Source organism: Lolium perenne, chromosome 2 (assembly GCF_019359855.2).
Source record: "Lolium perenne isolate Kyuss_39 chromosome 2, Kyuss_2.0, whole genome shotgun sequence".
Lineage (NCBI taxonomy): Eukaryota > Viridiplantae > Streptophyta > Magnoliopsida > Poales > Poaceae > Lolium > Lolium perenne.
This window is the reverse complement of record NC_067245.2, coordinates 101,837,657-101,862,974: the sequence shown is the minus strand read 5'-3', so window position 1 is coordinate 101,862,974 and position 25,318 is coordinate 101,837,657. Positions and strand designations below refer to the sequence as shown.

Below are 25,318 nucleotides of genomic sequence, written 5' to 3'. Positions count from 1 at the left end.
CCGCTCTTTGTTTGCTCTATTTTGTACCATGTCCATCCTCTTTTTCATCCGCACCACCGTTTCCCATCACCAATAGCCGAGCACGAGTGCCGCAAAAAAATATCGTCCTAACTTCACCATGAATGTCGCCGCGTGGCGCAAAAAGGAGGATGCAACACGAGGACTTCCCAGGAGGTCACCCATCCTAGTACTACTCTGCTTCAAGCACGCTTAACCGGAGTTCGATGGGATCCGGTGCTTTAGTGCCGGTATGATCGCATCAAACATGTTATGCACTCATTTTCCCTTATGCTTGCTCCTCCCGCTCTTTATCTTGCTCTATTTTGTACCATGTCCATCCTCTTTTTCATCCGCACCACCGTTTCCCATCACCAATAGCCGAGCACGAGTGCGCAAAAAAAATATCGTCCTAACTTCACCATGAATGTCGCCGCGTGGCGCAAAAAGGAGGGATGCAACACGAGGACTTCCCGGAGGTCACCCATCCTAGTACTACTCTCGCCCAAGCACGCTTAACCGAGTTACGATGGGATCCGGTGCTTTAGTCTTGGTATGATCGCATCCGACATGTTATGCACTCATTTTCCCTTATGCTTGCTCCTCCCGCTCTTTTTCTGCTCTATTTTGTACCATGTCCATCCTCTTTTTCATCCGCACCACCGTTTCCCATCACCAATAGCAGAGCACGAGTGCCCGCAAAAAAATATCGTCCTAACTTAAACATGAATTTCGCCGCGTGGCGCAAAAAAGGAGGGATGCAACACGAGGACTTCCCAGGAGGTCACCCATCCTAGTACTACTCTACGCCCAAGCACGCTTAACGGAGTTACGATGGGATCCGGTGCTTTAGTCTTTGGTATGATCGCATCCGACATGTTATGCACTCATTTTCCCTTATGCTTGCTCCTCCCGCTCTTTGTCTGCTCTATTTTGTACCATGTCCATCCTCTTTTTCATCCGCACCACCGTTTCCCATCACCAATAGCCGAGCACGAGTGCACGCAAAAAAATATCGTCCTAACTTCACCATGAATGTCGCCGCGTGACGCAAAAAAGGAAGATGCAACACGAGGACTTCGGAGGTCACCCATCCTAGTACTACTCTCGCCCAAGCACGCTTAACCGGAGTTGATGGGATCCGGTGCTTTAGTCTTTGGTATGATCGCATCCGACATGTTATGCACTCATTTTCCCTTATGCTTGCTCCTCCCGCTCTTTATCCGCTCTATTTTGTACCATGTCCATCCTCTTTTTCATCCGCACCACCGTTTCCCATCACCAATAGCGAGCACGAGTGCCCGCAAAAAAATATCGTCCTAACTTCACCATGAATGTCGCGCGTGGCGCAAAAGGAGGATGCAACACGAGGACTTCCCGGAGGTCACCCATCCTAGTACTACTCTCGCCCAAACACGCTTAACCGGAGTTCGATGGGATCCGGTTATTTAGTGCGGGTATGATCGCATCCGACATGTTATGCACTCATTTTCCCTTATGCTTGCTCCTCCCGCTCTTTGTCTGCTCTATTTTGTACCATGTCCATCCTCTTTTTCATCCGCACCACCGTTTCCCATCACCAATAACCGAGCACGAGTGCCGCAAAAAAATATCGTCCTAACTTCACCATGAATGTCAGCGTGGCGCAAAAAGGAGGATGCAACACGAGGACTTCCCGGAGGTCACCCATCCTAGTACTACTCTCGCCCAAGCACGCTTAACTTCGGAGTTCGATGGGATCCGGTGCTTTAGTGCTTTGGTATGATCGCATCCGACATGTTATGCACTCATTTTCCCTTATGCTTGCTCCTCCCGCTCTTTATCTGCTCTATTTTGTACCATGTCCATCCTCTTTTCATCGCACCACCGTTTCCCATCACCAATAGCGAGCACGAGTGCCGCAAAAAAATATCGTCCTAACTTCACCATGAATGTCGCGCGTGGCGCAAAAAGGAGGGATGCAACACGAGGACTTCCCAGGAGGTCACCCATCCTAGTACTACTCTCGCCCAAGCACGCTTAACCGGAGTTACGATGGGATCCGGTGCTTTAGTCTTGGTATGATCGCATCCGACATGTTATGCACTCATTTTCCCTTATGCTTGCTCCTCCCGCTCTTTATGCGCTCTATTTTGTACCATGTCCATCCTCTTTTTCATCCGCACCACCGTTTCCCATCACCAATAGCCGAGCACGAGTGCCCGCAAAAAAATATCGTCCTAACTTCACCATGAATGTCGCCGCGTGGCGCAAAAGGAGGATGCAACACGAGGACTTCCCAGGAGGTCACCCATCCTAGTACTACTCTGCGCCCAAGCACGCTTAACCAGGAGTTGATGGGATCCGGTGCTTTAGTGCTGGTATGATCGCATCCGACATGTTATGCACTCATTTTCCCTTATGCTTGCTCCTCCCGCTCTTTATGCGCTCTATTTTGTACCATGTCCATCCTCTTTTTCATCCGCACCACCGTTTCCCATCACCAATAGCGAGCACGAGTGCCCGCAAAAAAATATCGTCCTAACTTCACCATGAATGTCGCCGCGTGACGCAAAAAAGGAGGGATGCAACACGAGGACTTCCCGGAGGTCACCCATCCTAGTACTACTCTCGCCCAAGCACGCTTAACGGAGTTGATGGGATCCGGTGCTTTAGTCTTGGTATGATCGCATCCGACATGTTATGCACTCATTTTCCCTTATGCTTGCTCCTCCGCTCTTTGTCTGCTCTATTTTGTACCATGTCCATCCTCTTTTTCATCCGCACCACCGTTTCCCATCACCAATAGCGAGCACGAGTGCCCGCAAAAAAATATCGTCCTAACTTCACCATGAATGTCGCGCGTGGCGCAAAAAGGAGGGATGCAACACGAGGACTTCCCAGGAGGTCACCCATCCTAGTACTACTCTCGCCCAAGCACGCTTAACTTCGGAGTTACGATGGGATCGGTGCTTTAGTCTTTGGTATGATCGCATCCGACATGTTATGCACTCATTTTCCCTTATGCTTGCTCCTCCCGCTCTTTATCTGCTCTATTTTGTACCATGTCCATCCTCTTTTCATCCGCACCACCGTTTCCCATCACCAATAGCCGAGCACGAGTGCCCGCAAAAAAATATCGTCCTAACTTCACCATGAATGTCGCCGCGTGGCGCAAAAAGGAGGATGCAACACGAGGACTTCCAGGAGGTCACCCATCCTAGTACTACTCTCGCCCAAAGCACGCTTAACCGGAGTTGATGGGATCCGGTTGCTTTAGTCTTTGGTATGATCGCATCCGACATGTTATGCACTCATTTTCCCTTATGCTTGCTCCTCCCGCTCTTTGTCCGCTCTATTTTGTACCATGTCCATCCTCTTTTCATCCGCACCACCGTTTCCCATCACCAATAGCCGAGCACGAGTGCCCGCAAAAAAATATCGTCCTAACTTCACCATGAATGTCGCCGCGTGGCGCAAAAGGAGGGATGCAACACGAGGACTTCCCAGGAGGTCACCCATCCCAGTACTACTCTCGCCCAAGCACGCTTAACCGGAGTTCTGATGGGATCCGGTGCTTTAGTCTTTGGTATGATCGCATCCGACATGTTATGCACTCATTTTCCCTTATGCTTGCTCCTCCCGCTCTTTATGCGCTCTATTTTGTACCATGTCCATCCTCTTTTTCATCCGCACCACCGTTTCCCATCACCAATAGCGAGCACGAGTGCCCGCAAAAAAATATCGTCCTAACTTCACCATGAATGTCGCCGCGTGGCGCAAAAAAGGAGGATGCAACACGAGGACTTCCCGGAGGTCACCCATCCTAGTACTACTCTCGCCCAAGCACGCTTAACCGGAGTTCTGATGGGATCCGGTGCTTTAGTGCTTTGGTATGATCGCATCCGACATGTTATGCACTCATTTTCCCTTATGCTTGCTCCTCCGCTCTTTATCCGCTCTATTTTGTACCATGTCCATCCTCTTTTTCATCCGCACCACCGTTTCCCATCACCAATAGCGAGCACGAGTGCCCGCAAAAATATCGTCCTAACTTCACCATGAATGTCGCCGCGTGGCGCAAAAAAGGAGGGATGCAACACGAGGACTTCCCGGAGGTCACCCATCCTAGTACTACTCTCGCCCAAGCACGCTTAACCGGAGTTACGATGGGATCCGGTTGCTTTAGTCTTGGTATGATCGCATCCGACATGTTATGCACTCATTTTCCCTTATGCTTGCTCCTCCCGCTCTTTATCTGCTCTATTTTGTACCATGTCCATCCTCTTTTTCATCCGCACCACCGTTTCCCATCACCAATAGCCGAGCACGAGTGCCGCAAAAAAATATCGTCCTAACTTCACCATGAATGTCGCGGCGTGGCGCAAAAAAAAGGAGGGATGCAACACGAGGACTTCCCAGGAGGTCACCCATCCTAGTACTACTCTCGCCCAAGCACGCTTAACCGGAGTTCGATGGGATCCGGTGCTTTAGTGCCGGTATGATCGCATCCGACATGTTATGCACTCATTTTCCCTTATGCTTGCTCCTCCCGCTCTTTGTCTGCTCTATTTTGTACCATGTCCATCCTCTTTTTCATCCGCACCACCGTTTCCCATCACCAATAGCCGAGCACGAGTGCGCAAAAAAATATCGTCCTAACTTCACCATGAATGTCGCGCGTGGCGCAAAAGGAGGATGCAACACGAGGACTTCCCAGGAGGTCACCCATCCTAGTACTACTCTCGCCCAAGCACGCTTAACCGGAGTTACGATGGGATCCGGTGCTTTAGTCTTTGGTATGATCGCATCCGACATGTTATGCACTCATTTTCCCTTATGCTTGCTCCTCCCGCTCTTTATCTGCTCTATTTTGTACCATGTCCATCCTCTTTTCATCCGCACCACCGTTTCCCATCACCAATAGCCGAGCACGAGTGCCCGCAAAAAAATATCGTCCTAACTTCACCATGAATGTCGCCGCGTGGCGCAAAAGGAGGGATGCAACACGAGGACTTCGAGGAGGTCACCCATCCTAGTACTACTCTCGCCCAAGCACGCTTAACCGAGTTGATGGGATCCGGTGCTTTAGTCTTTGGTATGATCGCATCCGACATGTTATGCACTCATTTTCCCTTATGCTTGCTCCTCCACGCTCTTTGTCTGCTCTATTTTGTACCATGTCCATCCTCTTTTTCATCCGCACCACCGTATCCCAACACCAATAGCCGAGCACGAGTGCCGCAAAAAATATCGTCCTAACTTCACCATGAATGTAAGCGGCGTGGCGCAAAAAAGGAGGATGCAACACGAGGACTTCCCGGAGGTCACCCATCCTAGTACTACTCTGCCCAAGCACGCTTAACCGGAGTTACGATGGGATCGGTGCTTTAGTCTTTGGTATGATCGCATCCGACATGTTATGCACTCATTTTCCCTTATGCTTGCTCCTCCCGCTCTTTATCGCTCTATTTTGTACCATGTCCATCCTCTTTTTCATCCGCACCGTTTCCCATCACCAATAGCGAGCACGAGTGCGCAAAAAAATATCGTCCTAACTTCACCATGAATGTCGCAGCGTGGCGCAAAAGGAGGATGCAACACGAGGACTTCGGAGGTCACCCATCCTAGTACTACTCTCGCCCAAGCACGCTTAACTTGAGTTGATGGGATCCGGTGCTTTAGTCTTTGGTATGATCGCATCCGACATGTTATGCACTCATTTTCCCTTATGCTTGCTCCTCCCGCTCTTTATCTGCTCTATTTTGTACCATGTCCATCCTCTTTTTCATCCGCACCACCGTTTCCCATCACCAATAGCGAGCACGAGTGCGCAAAAAAATATCGTCCTAACTTCACCATGAATGTCGCGCGTGGCGCAAAAAAGGAGGGATGCAACACGAGGACTTCCCAGGAGGTCACCCATCCTAGTACTACTCTAGCCCAAGCACGCTTAACCGGAGTTACGATGGGATCCGGTGCTTTAGTGCTTTGGTATGATCGCATCAAACATGTTATGCACTCATTTTCCCTTATGCTTGCTCCTCACGCTCTTTGTCTGCTCTATTTTGTACCATGTCCATCCTCTTTTTCATCCGCACCACCGTTTCCCATCACCAATAGCGAGCACGAGTGCCCGCAAAAATATCGTCCTAACTTCACCATGAATGTCGCCGCGTGGCGCAAAAAGGAGGATGCAACACGAGGACTTCCAGGAGGTCACCCATCCTAGTACTACTCTCGCCCAAGCACGCTTAACCGGAGTTGATGGGATCCGGTGCTTTAGTCTTTGGTATGATCGCATCCGACATGTTATGCACTCATTTTCCCTTATGCTTGCTCCTCCGCTCTTTATCTGCTCTATTTTGTACCATGTCCATCCTCTTTTTCATCCGCACCACCGTTTCCCATCACCAATAGCGAGCACGAGTGCCGCAAAAAAATATCGTCCTAACTTCACCATGAATGTCGCCGCGTGGCGCAAAAAAAGGAGGATGCAACACGAGGACTTCCAGGAGGTCACCCATCCTAGTACTACTACTCGCCCAAGCACGCTTAACTTCGGAGTTGATGGGATCGGTGCTTTAGTGCGGTATGATCGCATCCGACATGTTATGCACTCATTTTCCCTTATGCTTGCTCCTCCCGCTCTTTGTCTGCTCTATTTTGTACCATGTCCATCCTCTTTTCATCCGCACCACCGTTTCCCATCACCAATAGCCGAGCACGAGTGCCCGCAAAAAAATATCGTCCTAACTTCACCATGAATGTCGCCGCGTGGCGCAAAAAGGAGGGATGCAACACGAGGACTTCCAGGAGGTCACCCATCCTAGTACTACTCTCGCCCAAGCACGCTTAACCGGAGTTACGATGGGATCCGGTGCTTTAGTCTTGGTATGATCGCATCCGACATGTTATGCACTCATTTTCCCTTATGCTTGCTCCTCCCGCTCTTTATCTGCTCTATTTTGTACCATGTCCATCCTCTTTTTCATCCGCACCACCGTTTCCCATCACCAATAGCCGAGCACGAGTGCCGCAAAAAAATATCGTCCTAACTTCACCATGAATGTCGCGGCTTGACGCAAAAAAGGAGGATGCAACACGAGGACTTCCCAGGAGGTCACCCATCCTAGTACTACTCGCCCAAGCACGCTTAACCGGAGTTTGATGGGATCCGGTGCTTTAGTCTTGGTATGATCGCATCCGACATGTTATGCACTCATTTTCCCTTATGCTTGCTCCTCCGCTCTTTATCTGCTCTATTTTGTACCATGTCCATCCTCTTTTTCATCGCACCACCGTTTCCCATCACCAATAGCGAGCACGAGTGCCCGCAAAAAATATCGTCCTAACTTCACCATGAATGTCGCCGCGTGGCGCAAAAAGGAGGATGCAACACGAGGACTTCCCAGGAGGTCACCCATCCTAGTACTACTCTCGCCCAAGCACGCTTAACCGGAGTTGATGGGATCCGGTGCTTTAGTCTTTGGTATGATCGCATCCGACATGTTATGCACTCATTTTCCCTTATGCTTGCTCCTCCAGCTCTTTATCTGCTCTATTTTGTACCATGTCCATCCTCTTTTTCATCCGCACCACCGTTTCCCATCACCAATAGCCGAGCACGAGTGCAGCAAAAAAATATCGTCCTAACTTCACCATGATATGTCGCCGCGTGGCGCAAAAAAGTAGGATGCAACACGAGGACTTCCCAGGAGGTCACCCATCCTAGTACTACTCTCGCCCACGCACGCTTAACCGGAGTTCGATGGGATCCGGTGCTTTAGTGCTGGTATGATCGCATCCGACATGTTATGCACTCATTTTCCCTTATGCTTGCTCCTCCCGCTCTTTGTCTGCTCTATTTTGTACCATGTCCATCCTCTTTTTCATCCGCACCACCGTTTCCCATCACCAAAATCCGAGCACGACAGCCACCAAAAAAAAATAGTCCTTACTTCACCATGAATGTCGCCGCGTGGCGCAAAAAAGGAGGATGCAACACGAGGACTTCCCGGAGGTCACCCATCCTAGTACTACTCTCGCCCAAGCACGCTTAACCGGAGTTACGATGGGATCCGGTGCTTTAGTGCTTTGGTATGATCGCATCCGACATGTTATGCACTCATTTTCCCTTATGCTTGCTCCTCCGCTCTTTATCTGCTCTATTTTGTACCATGTCCATCCTCTTTTTCATCCGCACCACCGTTTCCCATCACCAATAGCGAGCACGAGTGCCCGCAAAAAAAATATCGTCCTAACTTCACCATGAATGTCGGCGTGGCGCAAAAGGAGGGATGCAACACGAGGACTTCCCAGGAGGTCACCCATCCTAGTACTACTCTCGCTTCCAGCACGCTTAACCGGAGTTCACGATGGGATCCGGTGCTTTAGTGCTTTGGTATGATCGCATCCGACATGTTATGCACTCATTTTCCCTTATGCTTGCTCCTCCCGCTCTTTGTCTGCTCTATTTTGTACCATGTCCATCCTCTTTTTCATCCGCACCACCGTTTCCCATCACCAATAGTGAGCACGAGTGCCGCAAAAAAATATCGTCCTAACTTCACCATGAATGTCGCGCGTGGCGCAAAAGGAGGATGCAACACGAGGACTTCCCGGGAGGTCACCCATCCTAGTACTACTCTCGCCAAGCACGCTTAACCGGAGTTACGATGGGATCGGTGCTTTAGTCTTTGGTATGATCGCATCCGACATGTTATGCACTCATTTTCCCTTATGCTTGCTCCTCCCGCTCTTTATCTGCTCTATTTTGTACCATGTCCATCCTCTTTTTCATCCGCACCACCGTTTCCCATCACCAATAGCCGAGCACGAGTGCCCGAAAAAATATCGTCCTAACTTCACCATGAATGTCGCCGCGTGGCGCAAAAGGAGGATGCAACCACGAGGACTTCAGGAGGTCACCCATCCTAGTACTACTCTCGCCCAAGCACGCTTAACCGGAGTTACGATGGGATCCGGTGCTTTAGTCTTTGGTATGATCGCCTCCGACATGTTATGCACTCATTTTCCCTTATGCTTGCTCCTCCCGCTCTTTGTCTGCTCTATTTTGTACCATGTACATCCTCTTTTTCATCCGCACCACCGTTTCCCATCACCAATAGCCGAGCACGAGTGCCGCAAAAAATATCGTCCTAACTTCACCATGAATGTCGCGCGTGGCGCAAAAAAGGAGGATGCAACACGAGGACTTCCAGGAGGTCACCCATCCTAGTACTACTCTCGCCCAAGCACGCTTAACCGGAGTTACGATGGGATCCGGTGCTTTAGTGCTGGTATGATCGCATCCGACATGTTATGCACTCATTTTCCCTTATGCTTGCTCCTCCCGCTCTTTATCTGCTCTATTTTGTACCATGTCCATCCTCTTTTTCATCCGCACCACCGTTTCCCATCACCAATAGCGAGCACGAGTGCCCGCAAAAAAATATCGTCCTAACTTCACCATGAATGTCGCCGCGTGGCGCAAAAAAGGAGGGATGCAACACGAGGACTTCCCGGAGGTCACCCATCCTAGTACTACTCTCGCCCAAGCACGCTTAACCGGAGTTGATGGGATCCGGTTGCTTTAGTCTTGGTATGATCGCATCCGACATGTTATGCACTCATTTTCCCTTATGCTTGCTCCTCCCGCTCTTTATCTGCTCTATTTTGTACCATGTCCATCCTCTTTTTCATCCGCACCACCGTTTCCCATCACCAATAGCCGAGCACGAGTGCCCGCAAAAAAATATCGTCCTAACTTCACCATGAATGTCGCGCGTGGCGCAAAAAGGAGGGATGCAACACGAGGACTTCCCAGGAGGTCACCCATCCTAGTACTACTCTCGCCCAAGCACGCTTAACCGGAGTTGATGGGATCGGTTGCTTTAGTCTTTGGTATGATCACATCCGACATGTTATGCACTCATTTTCCCTTATGCTTGCTCCTCCGCTCTTTGTCTGCTCTATTTTGTACCATGTCCATCCTCTTTTTCATCCGCACCACCGTTTCCCATCACCAATAGCGAGCACGAGTGCCGCAAAAAAATATCGTCCTAACTTCACCATGAATGTCGCCGCGTGGCGCAAAAGGAGGATGCAACACGAGGACTTCCAGGAGGTCACCCATCCTAGTACTACTCTCGCCCAAGCACGCTTAACCGGAGTTGATGGGATCCGGTGCTTTAGTGCTGGTATGATCGCATCCGACATGTTATGCACTCATTTTCCCTTATGCTTGCTCCTCCCGCTCATACTCTCCTCTATATTGTACCAAGTCCATCCTATATTTCAAGCGCACCACCCAATCCCAACACCAATAGCCGAGCACCAGTGCCCGCAAAAAATATCGTCCTAACTTCACCATGAATGTCGCCGCGTGGCGCAAAAAAGGAGGGATGCAACACGAGGACTTCCCAGGAGGTCACCCATCCTAGTACTACTCTCGCCCAAGCACGCTTAACCGGAGTTACGATGGGATCCGGTGCTTTAGTGCTGGTATGATCGCATCCGACATGTTATGCACTCATTTTCCCTTATGCTTGCTCCTCCGCTCTTTAATCTGCTCTATTTTGTACCATGTCCATCCTCTTTTTCATCCGCACCACCGTTTCCCATCACCAATAGCCGAGCACGAGTGCCCGCAAAAAAATATCGTCCTAACTTCACCATGAATGTCGCGGCGTGACGCAAAAAAGGAGGGATGCAACACGAGGACTTCCCAGGAGGTCACCCATCCTAGTACTACTCTCGCCCAAGCATGCTTAACCGAGTTACGATGGGATCCGGTGCTTTAGTCTGGTATGATCGCATCCGACATGTTATGCACTCATTTTCCCTTATGCTTGCTCCTCCCGCTCTTTATCTGCTCTATTTTGTACCATGTCCATCCTCTTTTTCATCCGCACCACCGTTTCCCATCACCAATAGCGAGCACGAGTGCCCGCAAAAAAATATCGTCCTAACTTCACCATGAATGTCGCCGCGTGGCGCAAAAAAGGAGGATGCAACACGAGGACTTCCCAGGAGGTCACCCATCCTAGTACTACTCTCGCCCAAGCACGCTTAACCGGAGTTACGATGGGATCCGGTGCTTTAGTCTTTGGTATGATCGCATCCGACATGTTATGCACTCATTTTCCCTTATGCTTGCTCCTCCCGCTCTTTATCTGCTCTATTTTGTACCATGTCCATCCTCTTTTTCATCCGCACCACCGTTTCCCATCACCAATAGCGAGCACGAGTGCCGCAAAAATATCGTCCTAACTTCACCATGAATGTCGCGCGTGGCGCAAAAGGAGGATGCAACACGAGGACTTCCCAGGAGGTCACCCATCCTAGTACTACTCGCCCAAGCACGCTTAACCGGAGTTAGATGGGATCCGGTGCTTTAGTGCTTTGGTATGATCGCATCCGACATGTTATGCACTCATTTTCCCTTATGCTTGCTCCTCCCGCTCTTTATCTGCTCTATTTTGTACCATGTCCATCCTCTTTTTCATCCGCACCACCGTTTCCCATCACCAATAGCCGAGCACGAGTGCGCAAAAAAATATCGTCCTAACTTCACCATGAATGTCGCGCGTGGCGCAAAAAGGAGGATGCAACACGAGGACTTCCAGGAGGTCACCCATCCTAGTACTACTCTCGCCCAAGCACGCTTAACCGGAGTTACGATGGGATCCGGTGCTTTAGTCTTGGTATGATCGCATCCGACATGTTATGCACTCATTTTCCCTTATGCTTGCTCCTCCCGCTCTTTATCTGCTCTATTTTGTACCATGTCCATCCTCTTTTTCATCCGCACCACCGTTTCCCATCACCAATAGCGAGCACGAGTGCGCAAAAAAATATCGTCCTAACTTCACCATGAATGTCGCGCGTGGCGCAAAAAAGGAGGATGCAACACGAGGACTTCCCAGGAGGTCACCCATCCTAGTACTACTCTAAGCCCAAGCACGCTTAACCGGAGTTGATGGGATCCGGTGCTTTAGTCTTTGGTATGATCGCATCGAACATGTTATGCACTCATTTTCCCTTATGCTTGCTCCTCCCGCTCTTTGTCTGCTCTATTTTGTACCATGTCCATCCTCTTTTTCATCCGCACCACCGTTTCCCATCACCAATAGCCAGAGCACGAGTGCCCGCAAAAAAATATCGTCCTAACTTCACCATGAATGTCGCGCGTGGCGCAAAAAAGGAGGATGCAACACGAGGACTTCCCGGAGGTCACCCATCCTAGTACTACTCGCCCAAGCACGCTTAACCGGAGTTCGATGGGATCCGGTGCTTTAGTCTTGGTATGATCGCATCCGACATGTTATGCACTCATTTTCCCTTATGCTTGCTCCTCCGCTCTTTATCTGCTCTATTTTGTACCATGTCCATCCTCTTTTTCATCCGCACCACCGTTTCCCATCACCAATAGCGAGCACGAGTGCCGCAAAAAAATATCGTCCTAACTTCACCATGAATGTCGCCGCGTGGCGCAAAAAAGGAGGGATGCAACACGAGGACTTCCCGGGAGGTCACCCATCCTAGTACTACTCTCGCCCAAGCACGCTTAACCGGAGTTACGATGGGATCCGATTGCTTTAGTCTTGGTATGATCGCATCCGACATGTTATGCACTCATTTTCCCTTATGCTTGCTCCTCCCGCTCTTTATCTGCTCTATTTTGTACCATGTCCATCCTCTTTTTCATCCGCACCACCGTTTCCCATCACCAATAGCGAGCACGAGTGCCGCAAAAAAATATCGTCCTAACTTCACCATGAATGTCGCGCGTGGCGCAAAAGGAGGATGCAACACGAGGACTTCCAGGAGGTCACCCATCCTAGTACTACTCTCGCCCAAGCACGCTTAACCGGAGTTACGATGGGATCCGGTGCTTTAGTGCTTTGGTATGATCGCATCCGACATGTTATGCACTCATTTTCCCTTATGCTTGCTCCTCCGCTCTTTATCTGCTCTATTTTGTACCATGTCCATCCTCTTTTTCATCCGCACCACCGTTTCCCATCACCAATAGCGAGCACGAGTGCCGCAAAAAAATATCGTCCTAACTTCACCATGAATGTCGCAGCGTGGCGCAAAAAGGAGGGATGCAACACGAGGACTTCCCGGAGGTCACCCATCCTAGTACTACTCTGCCCAAGCACGCTTAACCGGAGTTGATGGGATCCGGTTGCTTTAGTCTTTGGTATGATCGCATCCGACATGTTATGCACTCATTTTCCCTTATGCTTGCTCCTCCCGCTCTTTATCTGCTCTATTTTGTACCATGTCCATCCTCTTTTTCATCCGCACCACCGTTTCCCATCACCAATAGCGAGCACGAGTGCCGCAAAAAAATATCGTCCTAACTTCACCATGAATGTCGCCGCGTGGCGCAAAAGGAGGGATGCAACACGAGGACTTCCCGGAGGTCACCCATCCTAGTACTACTCTGCCCAAGCACGCTTAACCGGAGTTGATGGGATCCGGTGCTTTAGTCTTGGTATGATCGCATCAAACATGTTATGCACTCATTTTCCATTATGCTTGCTCCTCCAGCTCTTTGTCTGCTCTATTTTGTACCATGTCCATCCTCTTTTTCATCCGCACCACCGTTTCCCATCACCAATAGCCGAGCACGAGTGCCGCAAAAAAATATCGTCCTAACTTCACCATGAATGTCGCGCGTGGCGCAAAAGGAGGGATGCAACACGAGGACTTCCCGGAGGTCACCCATCCTAGTACTACTCTCGCCCAAGCACGCTTAACCGGAGTTACGATGGGATCCGGTGCTTTAGTGCTTTGGTATGATCGCATCCGACATGTTATGCACTCATTTTCCCTTATGCTTGCTCCTCCGCTCTTTGTCTGCTCTATTTTGTACCATGTCCATCCTCTTTTTCATCCGCACCACCGTTTCCCATCACCAATAGCGAGCACGAGTGCCGCAAAAAAATATCGTCCTAACTTCACCATGAATGTCGCCGCGTGGCGCAAAAAAGGAGGATGCAACACGAGGACTTCCCAGGAGGTCACCCATCCTAGTACTACTCTCGCCCAAGCACGCTTAACCGGAGTTACGATGGGATCCGGTGCTTTAGTCTTTGGTATGATCGCATCCGACATGTTATGCACTCATTTTCTCTTATGCTTGCTCCTCCCGCTCTTTATCTGCTCTATTTTGTACCATGTCCATCCTCTTTTTCATCCGCACCACCGTTTCCCATCACCAATAGCCGAGCACGAGTGCAAAAAAATATCGTCCTAACTTCACCATGAATGTCGCGCGTGGCGCAAAAAGGAGGATGCAACACGAGGACTTCCAGGAGGTCACCCATCCTAGTACTACTCTCGCCCAAGCACGCTTAACCGGAGTTGATGGGATCCGGTGCTTTAGTGCTGGTATGATCGCATCCGACATGTTATGCACTCATTTTCCCTTATGCTTGCTCCTCCGCTCTTTATCTGCTCTATTTTGTACCATGTCCATCCTCTTTTTCATCCGCACCACCGTTTCCCATCACCAATAGCGAGCACGAGTGCCGCAAAAAAATATCGTCCTAACTTCACCATGAATGTCGCCGCGTGGCGCAAAAAAGGAGGATGCAACACGAGGACTTCCAGGAGGTCACCCATCCTAGTACTACTCTCGCCCAAGCACGCTTAACCGGAGTTACGATGGGATCCGGTGCTTTAGTCTTTGGTATGATCGCATCCGACATGTTATGCACTCATTTTCCCTTATGCTTGCTCCTCCCGCTCTTTGTCTGCTCTATTTTGTACCATGTCCATCCTCTTTTTCATCCGCACCACCGTTTCCCATCACCAATAGCCGAGCACGAGTGCATAAAAAAATATCGTCCTAACTTCACCATGAATGTCGCCGCGTGGCGCAAAAGGAGGATGCAACACGAGGACTTCCCGAGGAGGTCACCCATCCTAGTACTACTCTCGCCCAAGCACGCTTAACCGGAGTTACGATGGGATCCGGTGCTTTAGTCTTTGGTATGATCGCATCCGACATGTTATGCACTCATTTTCCCTTATGCTTGCTCCTCCCGCTCTTTGTCTGCTCTATTTTGTACCATGTCCATCCTCTTTTTCATCCGCACCACCGTTTCCCATCACCAATAGCCGAGCACGAGTGCCCGCAAAAAAATATCGTCCTAACTTCACCATGAATGTCGCCGCGTGGCGCAAAAAAGGAGGGATGCAACACGAGGACTTCCCGGAGGTCACCCATCCTAGTACTACTCTCGCCCAAGCACGCTTAACCGGAGTTACGATGGGATCCGGTGCTTTAGTCTTGGTATGATCGCATCCGACATGTTATGCACTCATTTTCCCTTATGCTTGCTCCTCCGCTCTTTATCTGCTCTATTTTGTACCATGTCCATCCTCTTTTTCATCCGCACCACCGTTTCCCATCACCAATAGCGAGCACGAGTGCACTTAAAAAAATATCGTCCTAACTTCACCATGAATGTCGCGCGTGGCGCAAAAGGAGGATGCAACACGAGGACTTCCAGGAGGTCACCCATCCTAGTACTACTCTCGCCCAAGCACGCTTAACCGGAGTTACGATGGGATCCGGTGCTTTAGTCTTTGGTATGATCGCATCCGACATGTTATGCACTCATTTTCCCTTATGCTTGCTCCTCCCGCTCTTTGTCTGCTCTATTTTGTACCATGTCCATCCTCTTTTCATCCGCACCACCGTTTCCCATCACCAATAGCCGAGCACGAGTGCCCGCAAAAAAATATCGTCCTAACTTCACCATGAATGTCGCGCGTGGCGCAAAAAGGAGGATGCAACACGAGGACTTCCCAGGAGGTCACCCATCCTAGTACTACTCTCGCCCAAGCACGCTTAACCGGAGTTGATGGGATCCGGTGCTTTAGTCTTGGTATGATCGCATCCGACATGTTATGCACTCATTTTCCCTTATGCTTGCTCCTCCCGCTCTTTATACGCTCTATTTTGTACCATGTCCATCCTCTTTTTCATCCGCACCACCGTTTCCCATCACCAATAGCCGAGCACGAGTGCCGCAAAAAAATATCGTCCTAACTTCACCATGAATGTCGCCGCGTGGCGCAAAAAGGAGGATGCAACACGAGGACTTCCAGGAGGTCACCCATCCTAGTACTACTCTCGCCCAAGCACGCTTAACCGGAGTTACGATGGGATCCGGTGCTTTAGTCTTTGGTATGATCGCATCCGACATGTTATGCACTCATTTTCCCTTATGCTTGCTCCTCCCGCTCTTTGTCTGCTCTATTTTGTACCATGTCCATCCTCTTTTTCATCCGCACCACCGTTTCCCATCACCAATAGCCGAGCACGAGTGCCGGCAAAAAAATATCGTCCTAACTTCACCATGAATGTCGCGCGTGGCGCAAAAAAGGAGGGATGCAACACGAGGACTTCCCGGAGGTCACCCATCCTAGTACTACTCTCGCCCAAGCACGCTTAACCGGAGTTCGATGGGATCCGGTGCTTTAGTGCCGGTATGATCGCATCCGACAGGTTATGCACTCATTTTCCCTTATGCTTGCTCCTCCCGCTCTTTGTCTGCTCTATTTTGTACCATGTCCATCCTCTTTTTCATCCGCACCACCGTTTCCCATCACCAATAGCGAGCACGAGTGCCGCAAAAAAATATCGTCCTAACTTCACCATGAATGTCGCCGCGTGGCGCAAAAAGGAGGATGCAACACGAGGACTTCCCGGAGGTCACCCATCCTAGTACTACTCTCGCCCAAGCACGCTTAACCGGAGTTACGATGGGATCCGGTGCTTTAGTGCTTGGTATGATCGCATCCGACATGTTATGCACTCATTTTCCCTTATGCTTGCTCCTCCCGCTCTTTGTCTGCTCTATTTTGTACCATGTCCATCCTCTTTTTCATCCGCACCACCGTTTCCCATCACCAATAGCCGAGCACGAGTGCCTGCAAAAAAATATCGTCCTAACTTCACCATGAATGTCGCGCGTGGCGCAAAAAAGGAGGATGCAACACGAGGACTTCAGGAGGTCACCCATCCTAGTACTACTCTCGCCCAAGCACGCTTAACCGGAGTTCGATGGGATCCGGTGCTTTAGTGCTTTGGTATGATCGCATCCGACATGTTATGCACTCATTTTCCCTTATGCTTGCTCCTCCAGCTCTTTGTCTGCTCTATTTTGTACCATGTCCATCCTCTTTTCATCCGCACCACCGTTTCCCATCACCAATAGCCGAGCACGAGTGCCGCAAAAAATATCGTCCTAACTTCACCATGAATGTCGCGCGTGGCGCGCAAAAAGGAGGGATGCAACACGAGGACTTCCCAGGAGGTCACCCATCCTAGTACTACTCTCGCCCAAGCACGCTTAACCCGGAGTTACGATGGGATCGGTGCTTTAGTCTTTGGTATGATCGCATCCGACATGTTATGCACTCATTTTCCCTTATGCTTGCTCCTCCCGCTCTTTATCTGCTCTATTTTGTACCATGTCCATCCTCTTTTTCATCCGCACCACCGTTTCCCATCACCAATAGCCGAGCACGAGTGCCGCAAAAAAATATCGTCCTAACTTCACCATGAATGTCGCGCGTGGCGCAAAAAGGAGGATGCAACACGAGGACTTCCCGGAGGTCACCCATCCTAGTACTACTCTACTTAAGCACGCTTAACCGGAGTTGATGGGATCCGGTGCTTTAGTCTTTGGTATGATCGCATCCGACATGTTATGCACTCATTTTCCCTTATGCTTGCTCCTCCCGCTCTTTGTCTGCTCTATTTTGTACCATGTCCATCCTCTTTTTCATCCGCACCACCGTTTCCCATCACCAATAGCGAAACACGAGTGCCCGCAAAAAAATATCGTCCTAACTTCACCATGAATGTCGGCGTGGCGCAAAAAAGGAGGATGCAACACGAGGACTTCCCGGAGGTCACCCATCCTAGTACTACTCTCGCCCAAGCACGCTTAACCGGAGTTACGATGGGATCGGTGCTTTAGTCTTTGGTATGATCGCATCCGACATGTTATGCACTCATTTTCCCTTATGCTTGCTCCTCCGCTCTTTGTCTGCTCTATTTTGTACCATGTCCATCCTCTTTTTCATCCGCACCACCGTTTCCCATCACCAATAGCCGAACACGAGTGCTCTTAAAAAAATATCGTCTAACTTCACCATGAATGTCGCGCGTGGCGCAAAAGGAGGATGCAACACGAGGACTTCCAGGAGGTCACCCATCCTAGTACTACTCTCGCCCAAGCACGCTTAACCGGAGTTACGATGGGATCCGGTGCTTTAGTGCTGGTATGATCGAATCCGACATCTGATTCACTCATTGTCGCTTGTGTGTGTTGCTGTCTCTCTTGTTCTGTTCATTTTTGTACCATGTCCATCCTCTTTTTCATCCGCACCACCGTTTCCCATCACCAATAGCCAAGCACGAGTGCATAAAAAAATATCGTCCTAACTTCACCATGAATGTCGCGCGTGGCGCAAAAAAGGAGGATGCAACACGAGGACTTCCAGGAGGTCACCCATCCTAGTACTACTCTGCCCAAGCACGCTTAACGAGTTGATGGGATCCGGTGCTTTAGTCTTTGGTATGATCGCATCCAACATGTTATGCACTCATTTTCCGTTATGCTTGCTCCTCCAGCTGTATATCTGCTCTATTTTGTACCATGTACATCCTCTTTTTCATCCGCACCTCCGTTTCCCATCACCAATATCCTAGCACGTGTGCGCAAAAAAATATCGTCCTAACTTCACCATGAATGTCGCGCGTGGCGCAAAAGGAGGGATGCCCCACGAGGACTACCCAGCAGGTCACCCATCCTAGTCCAAATCTCGCCCAACCACGCTTAACCGGAGTTGATGGGATCCGGTGCTTTAGTCTTGGTATGATCGCATCCGACAGGTTATGCACTCATTTTCCGTTATGCTTGCTCCTCCAGCTCTTTGTCTGCTCTATTTTGTACCATGTCCATCCTCTTTTTCATCCGCACCACCGTTTCCCATCACCAATAGCGAGCACGAGTGCCGCAAAAAAATATCGTCCTAACTTCACCATGAATGTCGCGCGTGGCGCAAAAGGAGGATGCAACACGAGGACTTCCCGGAGGTCACCCATCCTAGTACTACTCTCGCCCAAGCACGCTTAACCGGAGTTACGATGGGATCCGGTGCTTTAGTCTTGGTATGATCGCATCCGACATGTTATGCACTCATTTTCCCTTATGCTTGCTCCTCCCGCTCTTTGTCTGCTCTATTTTGTACCATGTCCATCCTCTTTTTCATCCGCACCACCGTTTCCCATCACCAATAGCCGAGCACGAGTGCCGCAAAAAAATATCGTCCTAACTTCACCATGAATGTCGCGCGTGGCGCAAAAGGAGGATGCAACACGAGGACTTCCCGGAGGTCACCCATCCTAGTACTACTCTCGCCCAAGCACGCTTAACCGGAGTTGATGGGATCCGGTGCTTTAATCTTTGGTATGATCGCATCAACATGTTATGCACTCATTTTCCCTTATGCTTGCTCCTCCGCTCTTTGTCTGCTCTATTTTGTACCATGTCCATCCTCTTTTTCATCCGCACCACCGTTTCCCATCACCAATAGCGAGCACGAGTGCCCGCAAAAAAATATCGTCCTAACTTCACCATGAATGTCGCGCGTGGCGCAAAAAGGAGGATGCAACACGAGGACTTCCCAGGAGGTCACCCATCCTAGTACTACTCTACTCAAGCACGCTTAACCAGTTACGATGGGATCGGTGCTTTAGTCTTTGGTATGATCGCATCAGACATGTTATGCACTCATTTTCCCTTATGCTTGCTCCTCCGCTCTTTATCTGCTCTATTTTGTACCATGTCCATCCTCTTTTTCATCCGCACCACCGTTTCCCATCACCAATAGCGAGCACGAGTGCGCAAAAAAATATCGTCCTAACTTCACCATGAATGTCGCCGCGTGGCGCAAAAGGAGGATGCAACACGAGGACTTCCCGGAGGTCACCCATCCTAGTACTACTCTACCCAAGCACGCTTAACCGGAGTTACGATGGGATCCGGTTGCTTTAGTCTTGGTATGATCGCATCCGACATGTTATGCACTCATTTTCCCTTATGCTTGCTCCTCCCGCTCTTTATCTGCTCTATTTTGTACCATGTCCATCCTCTTTTCATCCGCACCACCGTTTCCCATCACCAATAGCCGAGCACGAGTGCCATAAAAAATATCGTCCTAACTTCACCATGAATGTCGCGGCGTGGCGCAAAAGGAGGATGCAACACGAGGACTTCCAGGAGGTCACCCATCCTAGTACTACTCTACTTCAAGCACGCTTAACCCGGAGTTGATGGGATCCGGTGCTTTAGTCTGGTATGATCGCATCCGACATGTTATGCACTCATTTTCCCTTATGCTTGCTCCTCCGCTCTTTATCTGCTCTATTTTGTACCATGTCCATCCTCTTTTTCATCCGCACCACCGTTTCCCATCACCAATAGCGAGCACGAGTGCGCAAAAAAATATCGTCCTAACTTCACCATGAATGTCGCGCGTGGCGCAAAAAAGGAGGGATGCAACACGAGGACTTCCCAGGAGGTCACCCATCCTAGTACTACTCTCGCCCAAGCACGCTTAACCAGGTTACGATGGGATCCGGTGCTTTAGTCTTTGGTATGATCGCATCCGACATGTTATGCACTCATTTTCCCTTATGCTTGCTCCTCCAGCTCTTTATCTGCTCTATTTTGTACCATGTCCATCCTCTTTTTCATCCGCACCACCGTTTCCCATCACCAATAGCCGAGCACGAGTGCGTAAAAAAATATCGTCCTAACTTCACCATGAATGTCGCGGCGTGGCGCAAAAGGAGGATGCAACACGAGGACTTCCCGGAGGTCACCCATCCTAGTACTACTCTACTTCAAGCACGCTTAACCGGAGTTACGATGGGATCCGGTGCTTTAGTCTGGTATGATCGCATCCGACATGTTATGCACTCATTTTCCCTTATGCTTGCTCCTCCCGCTCTTTATCTGCTCTATTTTGTACCATGTCCATCCTCTTTTCATCCGCACCACCGTTTCCCATCACCAATAGCCGAGCACGAGTGCCGCAAAAAATATCGTCCTAACTTCACCATGAATGTCGCGCGTGGCGCAAAAAGGAGGATGCAACACGAGGACTTCCCGGAGGTCACCCATCCTAGTACTACTCTCGCCCAAGCACGCTTAACCGGAGTTACGATGGGATCCGGTGCTTTAGTTTTGGTATGATCGCAGCCGACATGTTATGCACTCATTTTCCCTTATGCTTGCTCCTCCGCTCTTTATCTGCTCTATTTTGTACCATGTCCATCCTCTTTTTCATCCGCACCACCGTTTCCCATCACCAATAGCGAGCACGAGTGCCGCAAAAAATATCGTCCTAACTTCACCATGAATGTATGCGCGCGTGGCGCAAAAGGAGGGATGCAACACGAGGACTTCCAGGAGGTCACCCATCCTAGTACTACTCTCGCCCAAGCACGCTTAACCCGGAGTTACGATGGGATCCGGTGCTTTAGTCTTTGGTATGATCGCATCCGACATGTTATGCACTCATTTTCCCTTATGCTTGCTCCTCCACGCTCTTTGTCTGCTCTATTTTGTACCATGTCCATCCTCTTTTTCATCCGCACCACCGTTTCCCATCACCAATAGCGAGCACGAGTGCATGCAAAAAAATATCGTCTAACTTCACCATGAATGTCGCGCGTGGCGCAAAAAAGGAGGGATGCAACCACGAGGACTTCCCAGGAGGTCACCCATCCTAGTACTACTCTGCCCAAGCACGCTTAACGGAGTTACGATGGGATCCGGTGCTTTAGTGCTTTGGTATGATCACATCCGACATGTTATGCACTCATTTTCCCTTATGCTTGCTCCTCCAGCTCTTTATCTGCTCTATTTTGTACCATGTCCATCCTCTTTTTCATCAGCACCACCGTTTCCCATCACCAATAGCGAGCACGAGTGCCGCAAAAAAATATCGTCCTAACTTCACCATGAATGTCGCGCGTGGCGCAAAAGGAGGATGCAACACGAGGACTTCCCGGAGGTCACCCATCCTAGTACTACTCTACTTAAGCACGCTTAACCCGGAGTTGATGGGATCCGGTGCTTTAGTCTTGGTATGATCGCATCAAACATGTTATGCACTCATTTTCCCTTATGCTTGCTCCTCCGCTCTTTATACGCTCTATTTTGTACCATGTCCATCCTCTTTTTCATCCGCACCACCGTTTCCCATCACCAATAGCCGAGCACGAGTGCCCGCAAAAAAATATCGTCCTAACTTCACCATGAATGTCGCGCGTGGCGCAAAAGGAGGATGCAACACGAGGACTTCCCGGAGGTCACCCATCCTAGTACTACTCTGCCCAAGCACGCTTAACCCGGAGTTCGATGGGATCCGGTGCTTTAGTGCTGGTATGATCGCATCAAACATGTTATGCACTCATTTTCCCTTATGCTTGCTCCTCCGCTCTTTATACGCTCTATTTTGTACCATGTCCATCCTCTTTTTCATCACCACCGTTTCCCATCACCAATAGCGAGCACGAGTGCGCAAAAAAATATCGTCCTAACTTCACCATGAATGTCGCGCGTGGCGCAAAAAAGGAGGATGCAACACGAGGACTTCCCGGAGGTCACCCATCCTAGTACTACTCTCGCCCAAGCACGCTTAACCGGAGTTACGATGGGATCGGTGCTTTAGTCTTTGGTATGATCGCATCCGACATGTTATGCACTCATTTTCCCTTATGCTTGCTCCTCCGCTCTTTATCTGCTCTATTTTGTACCATGTCCATCCTCTTTTTCATCGCACCACCGTTTCCCATCACCAATAGCGAGCACGAGTGCCGCAAAAAAATATCGTCCTAACTTCACCATGAATGTCGCCGCGTGGCGCAAAAGGAGGATGCAACACGAGGACTTCCCAGGAGGTCACCCATCCTAGTACTACTCGCCCAAGCACGCTTAACCGGAGTTCGATGGGATCCGGTGCTTTAGTCTTTGGTATGATCGCATCCGAACATGTTATGCACTCATTTTCCCTTATGCTTGCTCCTCCGCTCTTTATCTGCTCTATTTTGTACCATGTCCATCCTCTTTTTCATCCGCACCACCGTTTCCCATCACCAATAGCCGAGCACGAGTGCCGCAAAAAAATATCGTCCTAACTTCACCATGAATGTCGCGCGTGGCGCAAAAAAGGAGGATGCAACACGAGGACTTCCAGGAGGTCACCCATCCTAGTACTACTCTCGCCCAAGCACGCTTAACCGGAGTTACGATGGGATCGGTGCTTTAGTCTTTGGTATGATCGCATCAAACATGTTATGCACTCATTTTCCCTTATGCTTGCTCCTCCCGCTCTTTATCTGCTCTATTTTGTACCATGTCCATCCTCTTTTTCATCCGCACCACCGTTTCCCATCACCAATAGCGAGCACGAGTGCCATAAAAAAATATCGTCCTAACTTCACCATGAATGTCGCCGCGTGGCGCAAAAGGAGGGATGCAACACGAGGACTTCCAGGAGGTCACCCATCCTAGTACTACTCTCGCTTCAAGCACGCTTAACCAGAGTTCGATGGGATCGGTGCTTTAGTCTTTGGTATGATCGCATCCGACATGTTATGCACTCATTTTCCCTTATGCTTGCTCCTCCCGCTCTTTATCTGCTCTATTTTGTACCATGTCCATCCTCTTTTTCATCCGCACCACCGTTTCCCATCACCAATAGCCGAGCACGAGTGCCGCAAAAAAATATCGTCCTAACTTCACCATGAATGTTCGCGTGGCGCAAAAAAGGAGGATGCAACACGAGGACTTCCCGAGGAGGTCACCCATCCTAGTACTACTCTCGCCCAAGCACGCTTAACCGGAGTTCGATGGGATCCGGTGCTTTAGTCTTTGGTATGATCGCATCCGACATGTTATGCACTCATTTTCCCTTATGCTTGCTCCTCCCGCTCTTTATCTGCTCTATTTTGTACCATGTCCATCCTCTTTTTCATCCGCACCACCGTTTCCCATCACCAATAGCGAGCACGAGTGCCGCAAAAAAATATCGTCCTAACTTCACCATGAATGTCGCCGCGTGGCGCAAAAAAGGAGGATGCAACACGAGGACTTCCAGGAGGTCACCCATCCTAGTACTACTCTACTTCAAGCACGCTTAACGGGAGTTGATGGGATCCGGTGCTTTAGTCTTTGGTATGATCGCATCCGACATGTTATGCACTCATTTTCCCTTATGCTTGCTCCTCCCGCTCTTTATCTGCTCTATTTTGTACCATGTCCATCCTCTTTTTCATCGCACCACCGTTTCCCATCACCAATAGCCGAGCACGAGTGCCGCAAAAAAATATCGTCCTAACTTCACCATGAATGTCTGCGTGGCGCAAAAGGAGGGATGCAACACGAGGACTTCCCGGAGGTCACCCATCCTAGTACTACTCTCGCCCAAGCACGCTTAACTTCGGAGTTACGATGGGATCCGGTGCTTTAGTCTTTGGTATGATCGCATCCGACATGTTATGCACTCATTTTCCCTTATGCTTGCTCCTCCGCTCTTTATACGCTCTATTTTGTACCATGTCCATCCTCTTTTTCATCCGCACCACCGTTTCCCATCACCAATAGCGAGCACGAGTGCGCAAAAAAATATCGTCCTAACTTCACCATGAATGTCGCCGCGTGGCGCAAAAAAGGAGGATGCAACACGAGGACTTCCCGGAGGTCACCCATCCTAGTACTACTCTCGCCCAAGCACGCTTAACCGGAGTTACGATGGGATCCGATTGCTTTAGTCTTGGTATGATCGCATCAAACATGTTATGCACTCATTTTCCCTTATGCTTGCTCCTCCCGCTCTTTATCTGCTCTATTTTGTACCATGTCCATCCTCTTTTTCATCACTTACCACCGTTTCCCATCACCAATAGCGAAACACGAGTGCCGCAAAAAAATATCGTCCTAACTTCACCATGAATGTCGCCGCGTGGCGCAAAAGGAGGATGCAACACGAGGACTTCCCAGGAGGTCACCATCCTAGTACTACTCTGCCCAAGCACGCTTAACCGGAGTTCGATGGGATCCGGTGCTTTAGTCTTTGGTATGATCACATCCGACATGTTATGCACTCATTTTCCCTTATGCTTGCTCCTCCCGCTCTTTAATGCTCTATTTTGTACCATGTCCATCCTCTTTTCATCCACCACCGTTTCCCATCACCAATAGCCGAGCACGAGTGCGCAAAAAAATATCGT

The 25,318-nt window shown here is 49.8% G+C and overlaps 12 non-coding genes and 60 pseudogenes across 12 annotated transcripts; all 72 read right to left on the bottom strand.

Moving 5' to 3' along the window:
- Positions 1 to 146: 146 nt before the first annotated feature.
- Positions 147 to 262, bottom strand: LOC127337634 (5S ribosomal RNA; annotated as a pseudogene).
- Positions 263 to 449: 187 nt separating this feature from the next.
- On the bottom strand, positions 450 to 564 carry LOC127337680 (5S ribosomal RNA; annotated as a pseudogene).
- A 188-nt stretch (positions 565 to 752) lies between these two features.
- Positions 753 to 870, bottom strand: LOC127337733 (5S ribosomal RNA; annotated as a pseudogene).
- Positions 871 to 1,057: 187 nt separating this feature from the next.
- On the bottom strand, positions 1,058 to 1,170 carry LOC127337635 (5S ribosomal RNA; annotated as a pseudogene).
- Positions 1,171 to 1,353: 183 nt separating this feature from the next.
- LOC127337663 (5S ribosomal RNA) lies at positions 1,354 to 1,468 on the bottom strand (annotated as a pseudogene).
- Positions 1,469 to 1,651: 183 nt separating this feature from the next.
- LOC127337621 (5S ribosomal RNA) lies at positions 1,652 to 1,770 on the bottom strand. The gene has a single exon (XR_007874013.2). It is a non-coding gene; the product is annotated as a 5S ribosomal RNA (ribosomal RNA).
- A 182-nt stretch (positions 1,771 to 1,952) lies between these two features.
- Positions 1,953 to 2,069, bottom strand: LOC127337659 (5S ribosomal RNA). Its single transcript, XR_007874048.2, has one exon. It is a non-coding gene; the product is annotated as a 5S ribosomal RNA (ribosomal RNA).
- A 185-nt stretch (positions 2,070 to 2,254) lies between these two features.
- Positions 2,255 to 2,371, bottom strand: LOC127337726 (5S ribosomal RNA; annotated as a pseudogene).
- Positions 2,372 to 2,558: 187 nt separating this feature from the next.
- LOC127337729 (5S ribosomal RNA) lies at positions 2,559 to 2,671 on the bottom strand (annotated as a pseudogene).
- Positions 2,672 to 2,855: 184 nt separating this feature from the next.
- Positions 2,856 to 2,974, bottom strand: LOC127337611 (5S ribosomal RNA; annotated as a pseudogene).
- Positions 2,975 to 3,159: 185 nt separating this feature from the next.
- Positions 3,160 to 3,276, bottom strand: LOC127337571 (5S ribosomal RNA; annotated as a pseudogene).
- Positions 3,277 to 3,461: 185 nt separating this feature from the next.
- On the bottom strand, positions 3,462 to 3,579 carry LOC127337649 (5S ribosomal RNA). The gene has a single exon (XR_007874039.2). It is a non-coding gene; the product is annotated as a 5S ribosomal RNA (ribosomal RNA).
- A 186-nt stretch (positions 3,580 to 3,765) lies between these two features.
- On the bottom strand, positions 3,766 to 3,883 carry LOC127337704 (5S ribosomal RNA). The gene has a single exon (XR_011753593.1). It is a non-coding gene; the product is annotated as a 5S ribosomal RNA (ribosomal RNA).
- A 184-nt stretch (positions 3,884 to 4,067) lies between these two features.
- LOC127337600 (5S ribosomal RNA) lies at positions 4,068 to 4,184 on the bottom strand (annotated as a pseudogene).
- A 189-nt stretch (positions 4,185 to 4,373) lies between these two features.
- On the bottom strand, positions 4,374 to 4,489 carry LOC127337665 (5S ribosomal RNA). Its single transcript, XR_007874054.2, has one exon. It is a non-coding gene; the product is annotated as a 5S ribosomal RNA (ribosomal RNA).
- A 182-nt stretch (positions 4,490 to 4,671) lies between these two features.
- LOC127337646 (5S ribosomal RNA) lies at positions 4,672 to 4,789 on the bottom strand (annotated as a pseudogene).
- A 1,076-nt stretch (positions 4,790 to 5,865) lies between these two features.
- LOC127337616 (5S ribosomal RNA) lies at positions 5,866 to 5,984 on the bottom strand (annotated as a pseudogene).
- A 183-nt stretch (positions 5,985 to 6,167) lies between these two features.
- On the bottom strand, positions 6,168 to 6,282 carry LOC127337774 (5S ribosomal RNA; annotated as a pseudogene).
- Positions 6,283 to 6,467: 185 nt separating this feature from the next.
- On the bottom strand, positions 6,468 to 6,582 carry LOC127337631 (5S ribosomal RNA; annotated as a pseudogene).
- Positions 6,583 to 6,768: 186 nt separating this feature from the next.
- On the bottom strand, positions 6,769 to 6,884 carry LOC127337681 (5S ribosomal RNA; annotated as a pseudogene).
- A 186-nt stretch (positions 6,885 to 7,070) lies between these two features.
- Positions 7,071 to 7,184, bottom strand: LOC127337636 (5S ribosomal RNA; annotated as a pseudogene).
- A 182-nt stretch (positions 7,185 to 7,366) lies between these two features.
- On the bottom strand, positions 7,367 to 7,482 carry LOC127337601 (5S ribosomal RNA; annotated as a pseudogene).
- Positions 7,483 to 7,669: 187 nt separating this feature from the next.
- LOC127337728 (5S ribosomal RNA) lies at positions 7,670 to 7,785 on the bottom strand. Its single transcript, XR_011753518.1, has one exon. It is a non-coding gene; the product is annotated as a 5S ribosomal RNA (ribosomal RNA).
- A 187-nt stretch (positions 7,786 to 7,972) lies between these two features.
- Positions 7,973 to 8,090, bottom strand: LOC127337602 (5S ribosomal RNA; annotated as a pseudogene).
- A 183-nt stretch (positions 8,091 to 8,273) lies between these two features.
- LOC127337666 (5S ribosomal RNA) lies at positions 8,274 to 8,394 on the bottom strand (annotated as a pseudogene).
- A 182-nt stretch (positions 8,395 to 8,576) lies between these two features.
- On the bottom strand, positions 8,577 to 8,692 carry LOC127337682 (5S ribosomal RNA; annotated as a pseudogene).
- A 183-nt stretch (positions 8,693 to 8,875) lies between these two features.
- On the bottom strand, positions 8,876 to 8,992 carry LOC127337684 (5S ribosomal RNA; annotated as a pseudogene).
- A 184-nt stretch (positions 8,993 to 9,176) lies between these two features.
- On the bottom strand, positions 9,177 to 9,292 carry LOC127337648 (5S ribosomal RNA). The gene has a single exon (XR_007874038.2). It is a non-coding gene; the product is annotated as a 5S ribosomal RNA (ribosomal RNA).
- A 187-nt stretch (positions 9,293 to 9,479) lies between these two features.
- LOC127337604 (5S ribosomal RNA) lies at positions 9,480 to 9,594 on the bottom strand (annotated as a pseudogene).
- Positions 9,595 to 9,780: 186 nt separating this feature from the next.
- LOC127337640 (5S ribosomal RNA) lies at positions 9,781 to 9,896 on the bottom strand (annotated as a pseudogene).
- A 182-nt stretch (positions 9,897 to 10,078) lies between these two features.
- On the bottom strand, positions 10,079 to 10,192 carry LOC127337745 (5S ribosomal RNA). Its single transcript, XR_011753685.1, has one exon. It is a non-coding gene; the product is annotated as a 5S ribosomal RNA (ribosomal RNA).
- Positions 10,193 to 10,379: 187 nt separating this feature from the next.
- On the bottom strand, positions 10,380 to 10,496 carry LOC127337692 (5S ribosomal RNA). The gene has a single exon (XR_007874078.2). It is a non-coding gene; the product is annotated as a 5S ribosomal RNA (ribosomal RNA).
- A 188-nt stretch (positions 10,497 to 10,684) lies between these two features.
- LOC127337709 (5S ribosomal RNA) lies at positions 10,685 to 10,799 on the bottom strand (annotated as a pseudogene).
- A 186-nt stretch (positions 10,800 to 10,985) lies between these two features.
- LOC127337693 (5S ribosomal RNA) lies at positions 10,986 to 11,103 on the bottom strand (annotated as a pseudogene).
- A 180-nt stretch (positions 11,104 to 11,283) lies between these two features.
- Positions 11,284 to 11,399, bottom strand: LOC127337632 (5S ribosomal RNA; annotated as a pseudogene).
- Positions 11,400 to 11,582: 183 nt separating this feature from the next.
- LOC127337617 (5S ribosomal RNA) lies at positions 11,583 to 11,698 on the bottom strand (annotated as a pseudogene).
- A 183-nt stretch (positions 11,699 to 11,881) lies between these two features.
- LOC127337618 (5S ribosomal RNA) lies at positions 11,882 to 11,998 on the bottom strand (annotated as a pseudogene).
- Positions 11,999 to 12,185: 187 nt separating this feature from the next.
- LOC127337641 (5S ribosomal RNA) lies at positions 12,186 to 12,298 on the bottom strand (annotated as a pseudogene).
- A 185-nt stretch (positions 12,299 to 12,483) lies between these two features.
- LOC127337706 (5S ribosomal RNA) lies at positions 12,484 to 12,601 on the bottom strand (annotated as a pseudogene).
- Positions 12,602 to 12,783: 182 nt separating this feature from the next.
- On the bottom strand, positions 12,784 to 12,901 carry LOC127337741 (5S ribosomal RNA; annotated as a pseudogene).
- Positions 12,902 to 13,384: 483 nt separating this feature from the next.
- LOC127337696 (5S ribosomal RNA) lies at positions 13,385 to 13,497 on the bottom strand (annotated as a pseudogene).
- Positions 13,498 to 13,681: 184 nt separating this feature from the next.
- On the bottom strand, positions 13,682 to 13,799 carry LOC127337712 (5S ribosomal RNA; annotated as a pseudogene).
- A 184-nt stretch (positions 13,800 to 13,983) lies between these two features.
- LOC127337656 (5S ribosomal RNA) lies at positions 13,984 to 14,101 on the bottom strand (annotated as a pseudogene).
- A 181-nt stretch (positions 14,102 to 14,282) lies between these two features.
- Positions 14,283 to 14,396, bottom strand: LOC127337695 (5S ribosomal RNA). Its single transcript, XR_007874081.2, has one exon. It is a non-coding gene; the product is annotated as a 5S ribosomal RNA (ribosomal RNA).
- A 184-nt stretch (positions 14,397 to 14,580) lies between these two features.
- LOC127337584 (5S ribosomal RNA) lies at positions 14,581 to 14,697 on the bottom strand (annotated as a pseudogene).
- Positions 14,698 to 14,880: 183 nt separating this feature from the next.
- Positions 14,881 to 14,999, bottom strand: LOC127337697 (5S ribosomal RNA; annotated as a pseudogene).
- Positions 15,000 to 15,187: 188 nt separating this feature from the next.
- Positions 15,188 to 15,303, bottom strand: LOC127337708 (5S ribosomal RNA; annotated as a pseudogene).
- A 182-nt stretch (positions 15,304 to 15,485) lies between these two features.
- On the bottom strand, positions 15,486 to 15,602 carry LOC127337605 (5S ribosomal RNA; annotated as a pseudogene).
- A 184-nt stretch (positions 15,603 to 15,786) lies between these two features.
- On the bottom strand, positions 15,787 to 15,901 carry LOC127337735 (5S ribosomal RNA; annotated as a pseudogene).
- A 185-nt stretch (positions 15,902 to 16,086) lies between these two features.
- Positions 16,087 to 16,203, bottom strand: LOC127337629 (5S ribosomal RNA; annotated as a pseudogene).
- Positions 16,204 to 16,390: 187 nt separating this feature from the next.
- On the bottom strand, positions 16,391 to 16,505 carry LOC127337670 (5S ribosomal RNA). Its single transcript, XR_007874058.2, has one exon. It is a non-coding gene; the product is annotated as a 5S ribosomal RNA (ribosomal RNA).
- Positions 16,506 to 16,689: 184 nt separating this feature from the next.
- LOC127337715 (5S ribosomal RNA) lies at positions 16,690 to 16,806 on the bottom strand (annotated as a pseudogene).
- Positions 16,807 to 16,992: 186 nt separating this feature from the next.
- LOC127337743 (5S ribosomal RNA) lies at positions 16,993 to 17,108 on the bottom strand (annotated as a pseudogene).
- Positions 17,109 to 17,293: 185 nt separating this feature from the next.
- On the bottom strand, positions 17,294 to 17,411 carry LOC127337742 (5S ribosomal RNA; annotated as a pseudogene).
- Positions 17,412 to 17,894: 483 nt separating this feature from the next.
- On the bottom strand, positions 17,895 to 18,010 carry LOC127337587 (5S ribosomal RNA; annotated as a pseudogene).
- A 182-nt stretch (positions 18,011 to 18,192) lies between these two features.
- On the bottom strand, positions 18,193 to 18,308 carry LOC127337700 (5S ribosomal RNA; annotated as a pseudogene).
- Positions 18,309 to 19,084: 776 nt separating this feature from the next.
- LOC127337673 (5S ribosomal RNA) lies at positions 19,085 to 19,200 on the bottom strand (annotated as a pseudogene).
- A 183-nt stretch (positions 19,201 to 19,383) lies between these two features.
- On the bottom strand, positions 19,384 to 19,498 carry LOC127337667 (5S ribosomal RNA; annotated as a pseudogene).
- A 477-nt stretch (positions 19,499 to 19,975) lies between these two features.
- Positions 19,976 to 20,091, bottom strand: LOC127337699 (5S ribosomal RNA; annotated as a pseudogene).
- Positions 20,092 to 20,570: 479 nt separating this feature from the next.
- Positions 20,571 to 20,687, bottom strand: LOC127337770 (5S ribosomal RNA; annotated as a pseudogene).
- Positions 20,688 to 21,167: 480 nt separating this feature from the next.
- On the bottom strand, positions 21,168 to 21,283 carry LOC127337645 (5S ribosomal RNA; annotated as a pseudogene).
- A 184-nt stretch (positions 21,284 to 21,467) lies between these two features.
- Positions 21,468 to 21,585, bottom strand: LOC127337678 (5S ribosomal RNA; annotated as a pseudogene).
- Positions 21,586 to 21,771: 186 nt separating this feature from the next.
- On the bottom strand, positions 21,772 to 21,889 carry LOC127337668 (5S ribosomal RNA; annotated as a pseudogene).
- Positions 21,890 to 22,368: 479 nt separating this feature from the next.
- On the bottom strand, positions 22,369 to 22,483 carry LOC127337694 (5S ribosomal RNA; annotated as a pseudogene).
- A 179-nt stretch (positions 22,484 to 22,662) lies between these two features.
- On the bottom strand, positions 22,663 to 22,778 carry LOC127337394 (5S ribosomal RNA; annotated as a pseudogene).
- Positions 22,779 to 22,959: 181 nt separating this feature from the next.
- Positions 22,960 to 23,074, bottom strand: LOC127337736 (5S ribosomal RNA; annotated as a pseudogene).
- Positions 23,075 to 23,259: 185 nt separating this feature from the next.
- On the bottom strand, positions 23,260 to 23,375 carry LOC127337625 (5S ribosomal RNA; annotated as a pseudogene).
- Positions 23,376 to 23,559: 184 nt separating this feature from the next.
- LOC139837204 (5S ribosomal RNA) lies at positions 23,560 to 23,675 on the bottom strand (annotated as a pseudogene).
- A 184-nt stretch (positions 23,676 to 23,859) lies between these two features.
- LOC127337713 (5S ribosomal RNA) lies at positions 23,860 to 23,977 on the bottom strand (annotated as a pseudogene).
- A 482-nt stretch (positions 23,978 to 24,459) lies between these two features.
- On the bottom strand, positions 24,460 to 24,578 carry LOC127337721 (5S ribosomal RNA). Its single transcript, XR_011753665.1, has one exon. It is a non-coding gene; the product is annotated as a 5S ribosomal RNA (ribosomal RNA).
- A 183-nt stretch (positions 24,579 to 24,761) lies between these two features.
- On the bottom strand, positions 24,762 to 24,878 carry LOC127337660 (5S ribosomal RNA; annotated as a pseudogene).
- Positions 24,879 to 25,063: 185 nt separating this feature from the next.
- LOC127337740 (5S ribosomal RNA) lies at positions 25,064 to 25,178 on the bottom strand (annotated as a pseudogene).
- Between the last annotated feature and the right edge of the window lie 140 nt (positions 25,179 to 25,318).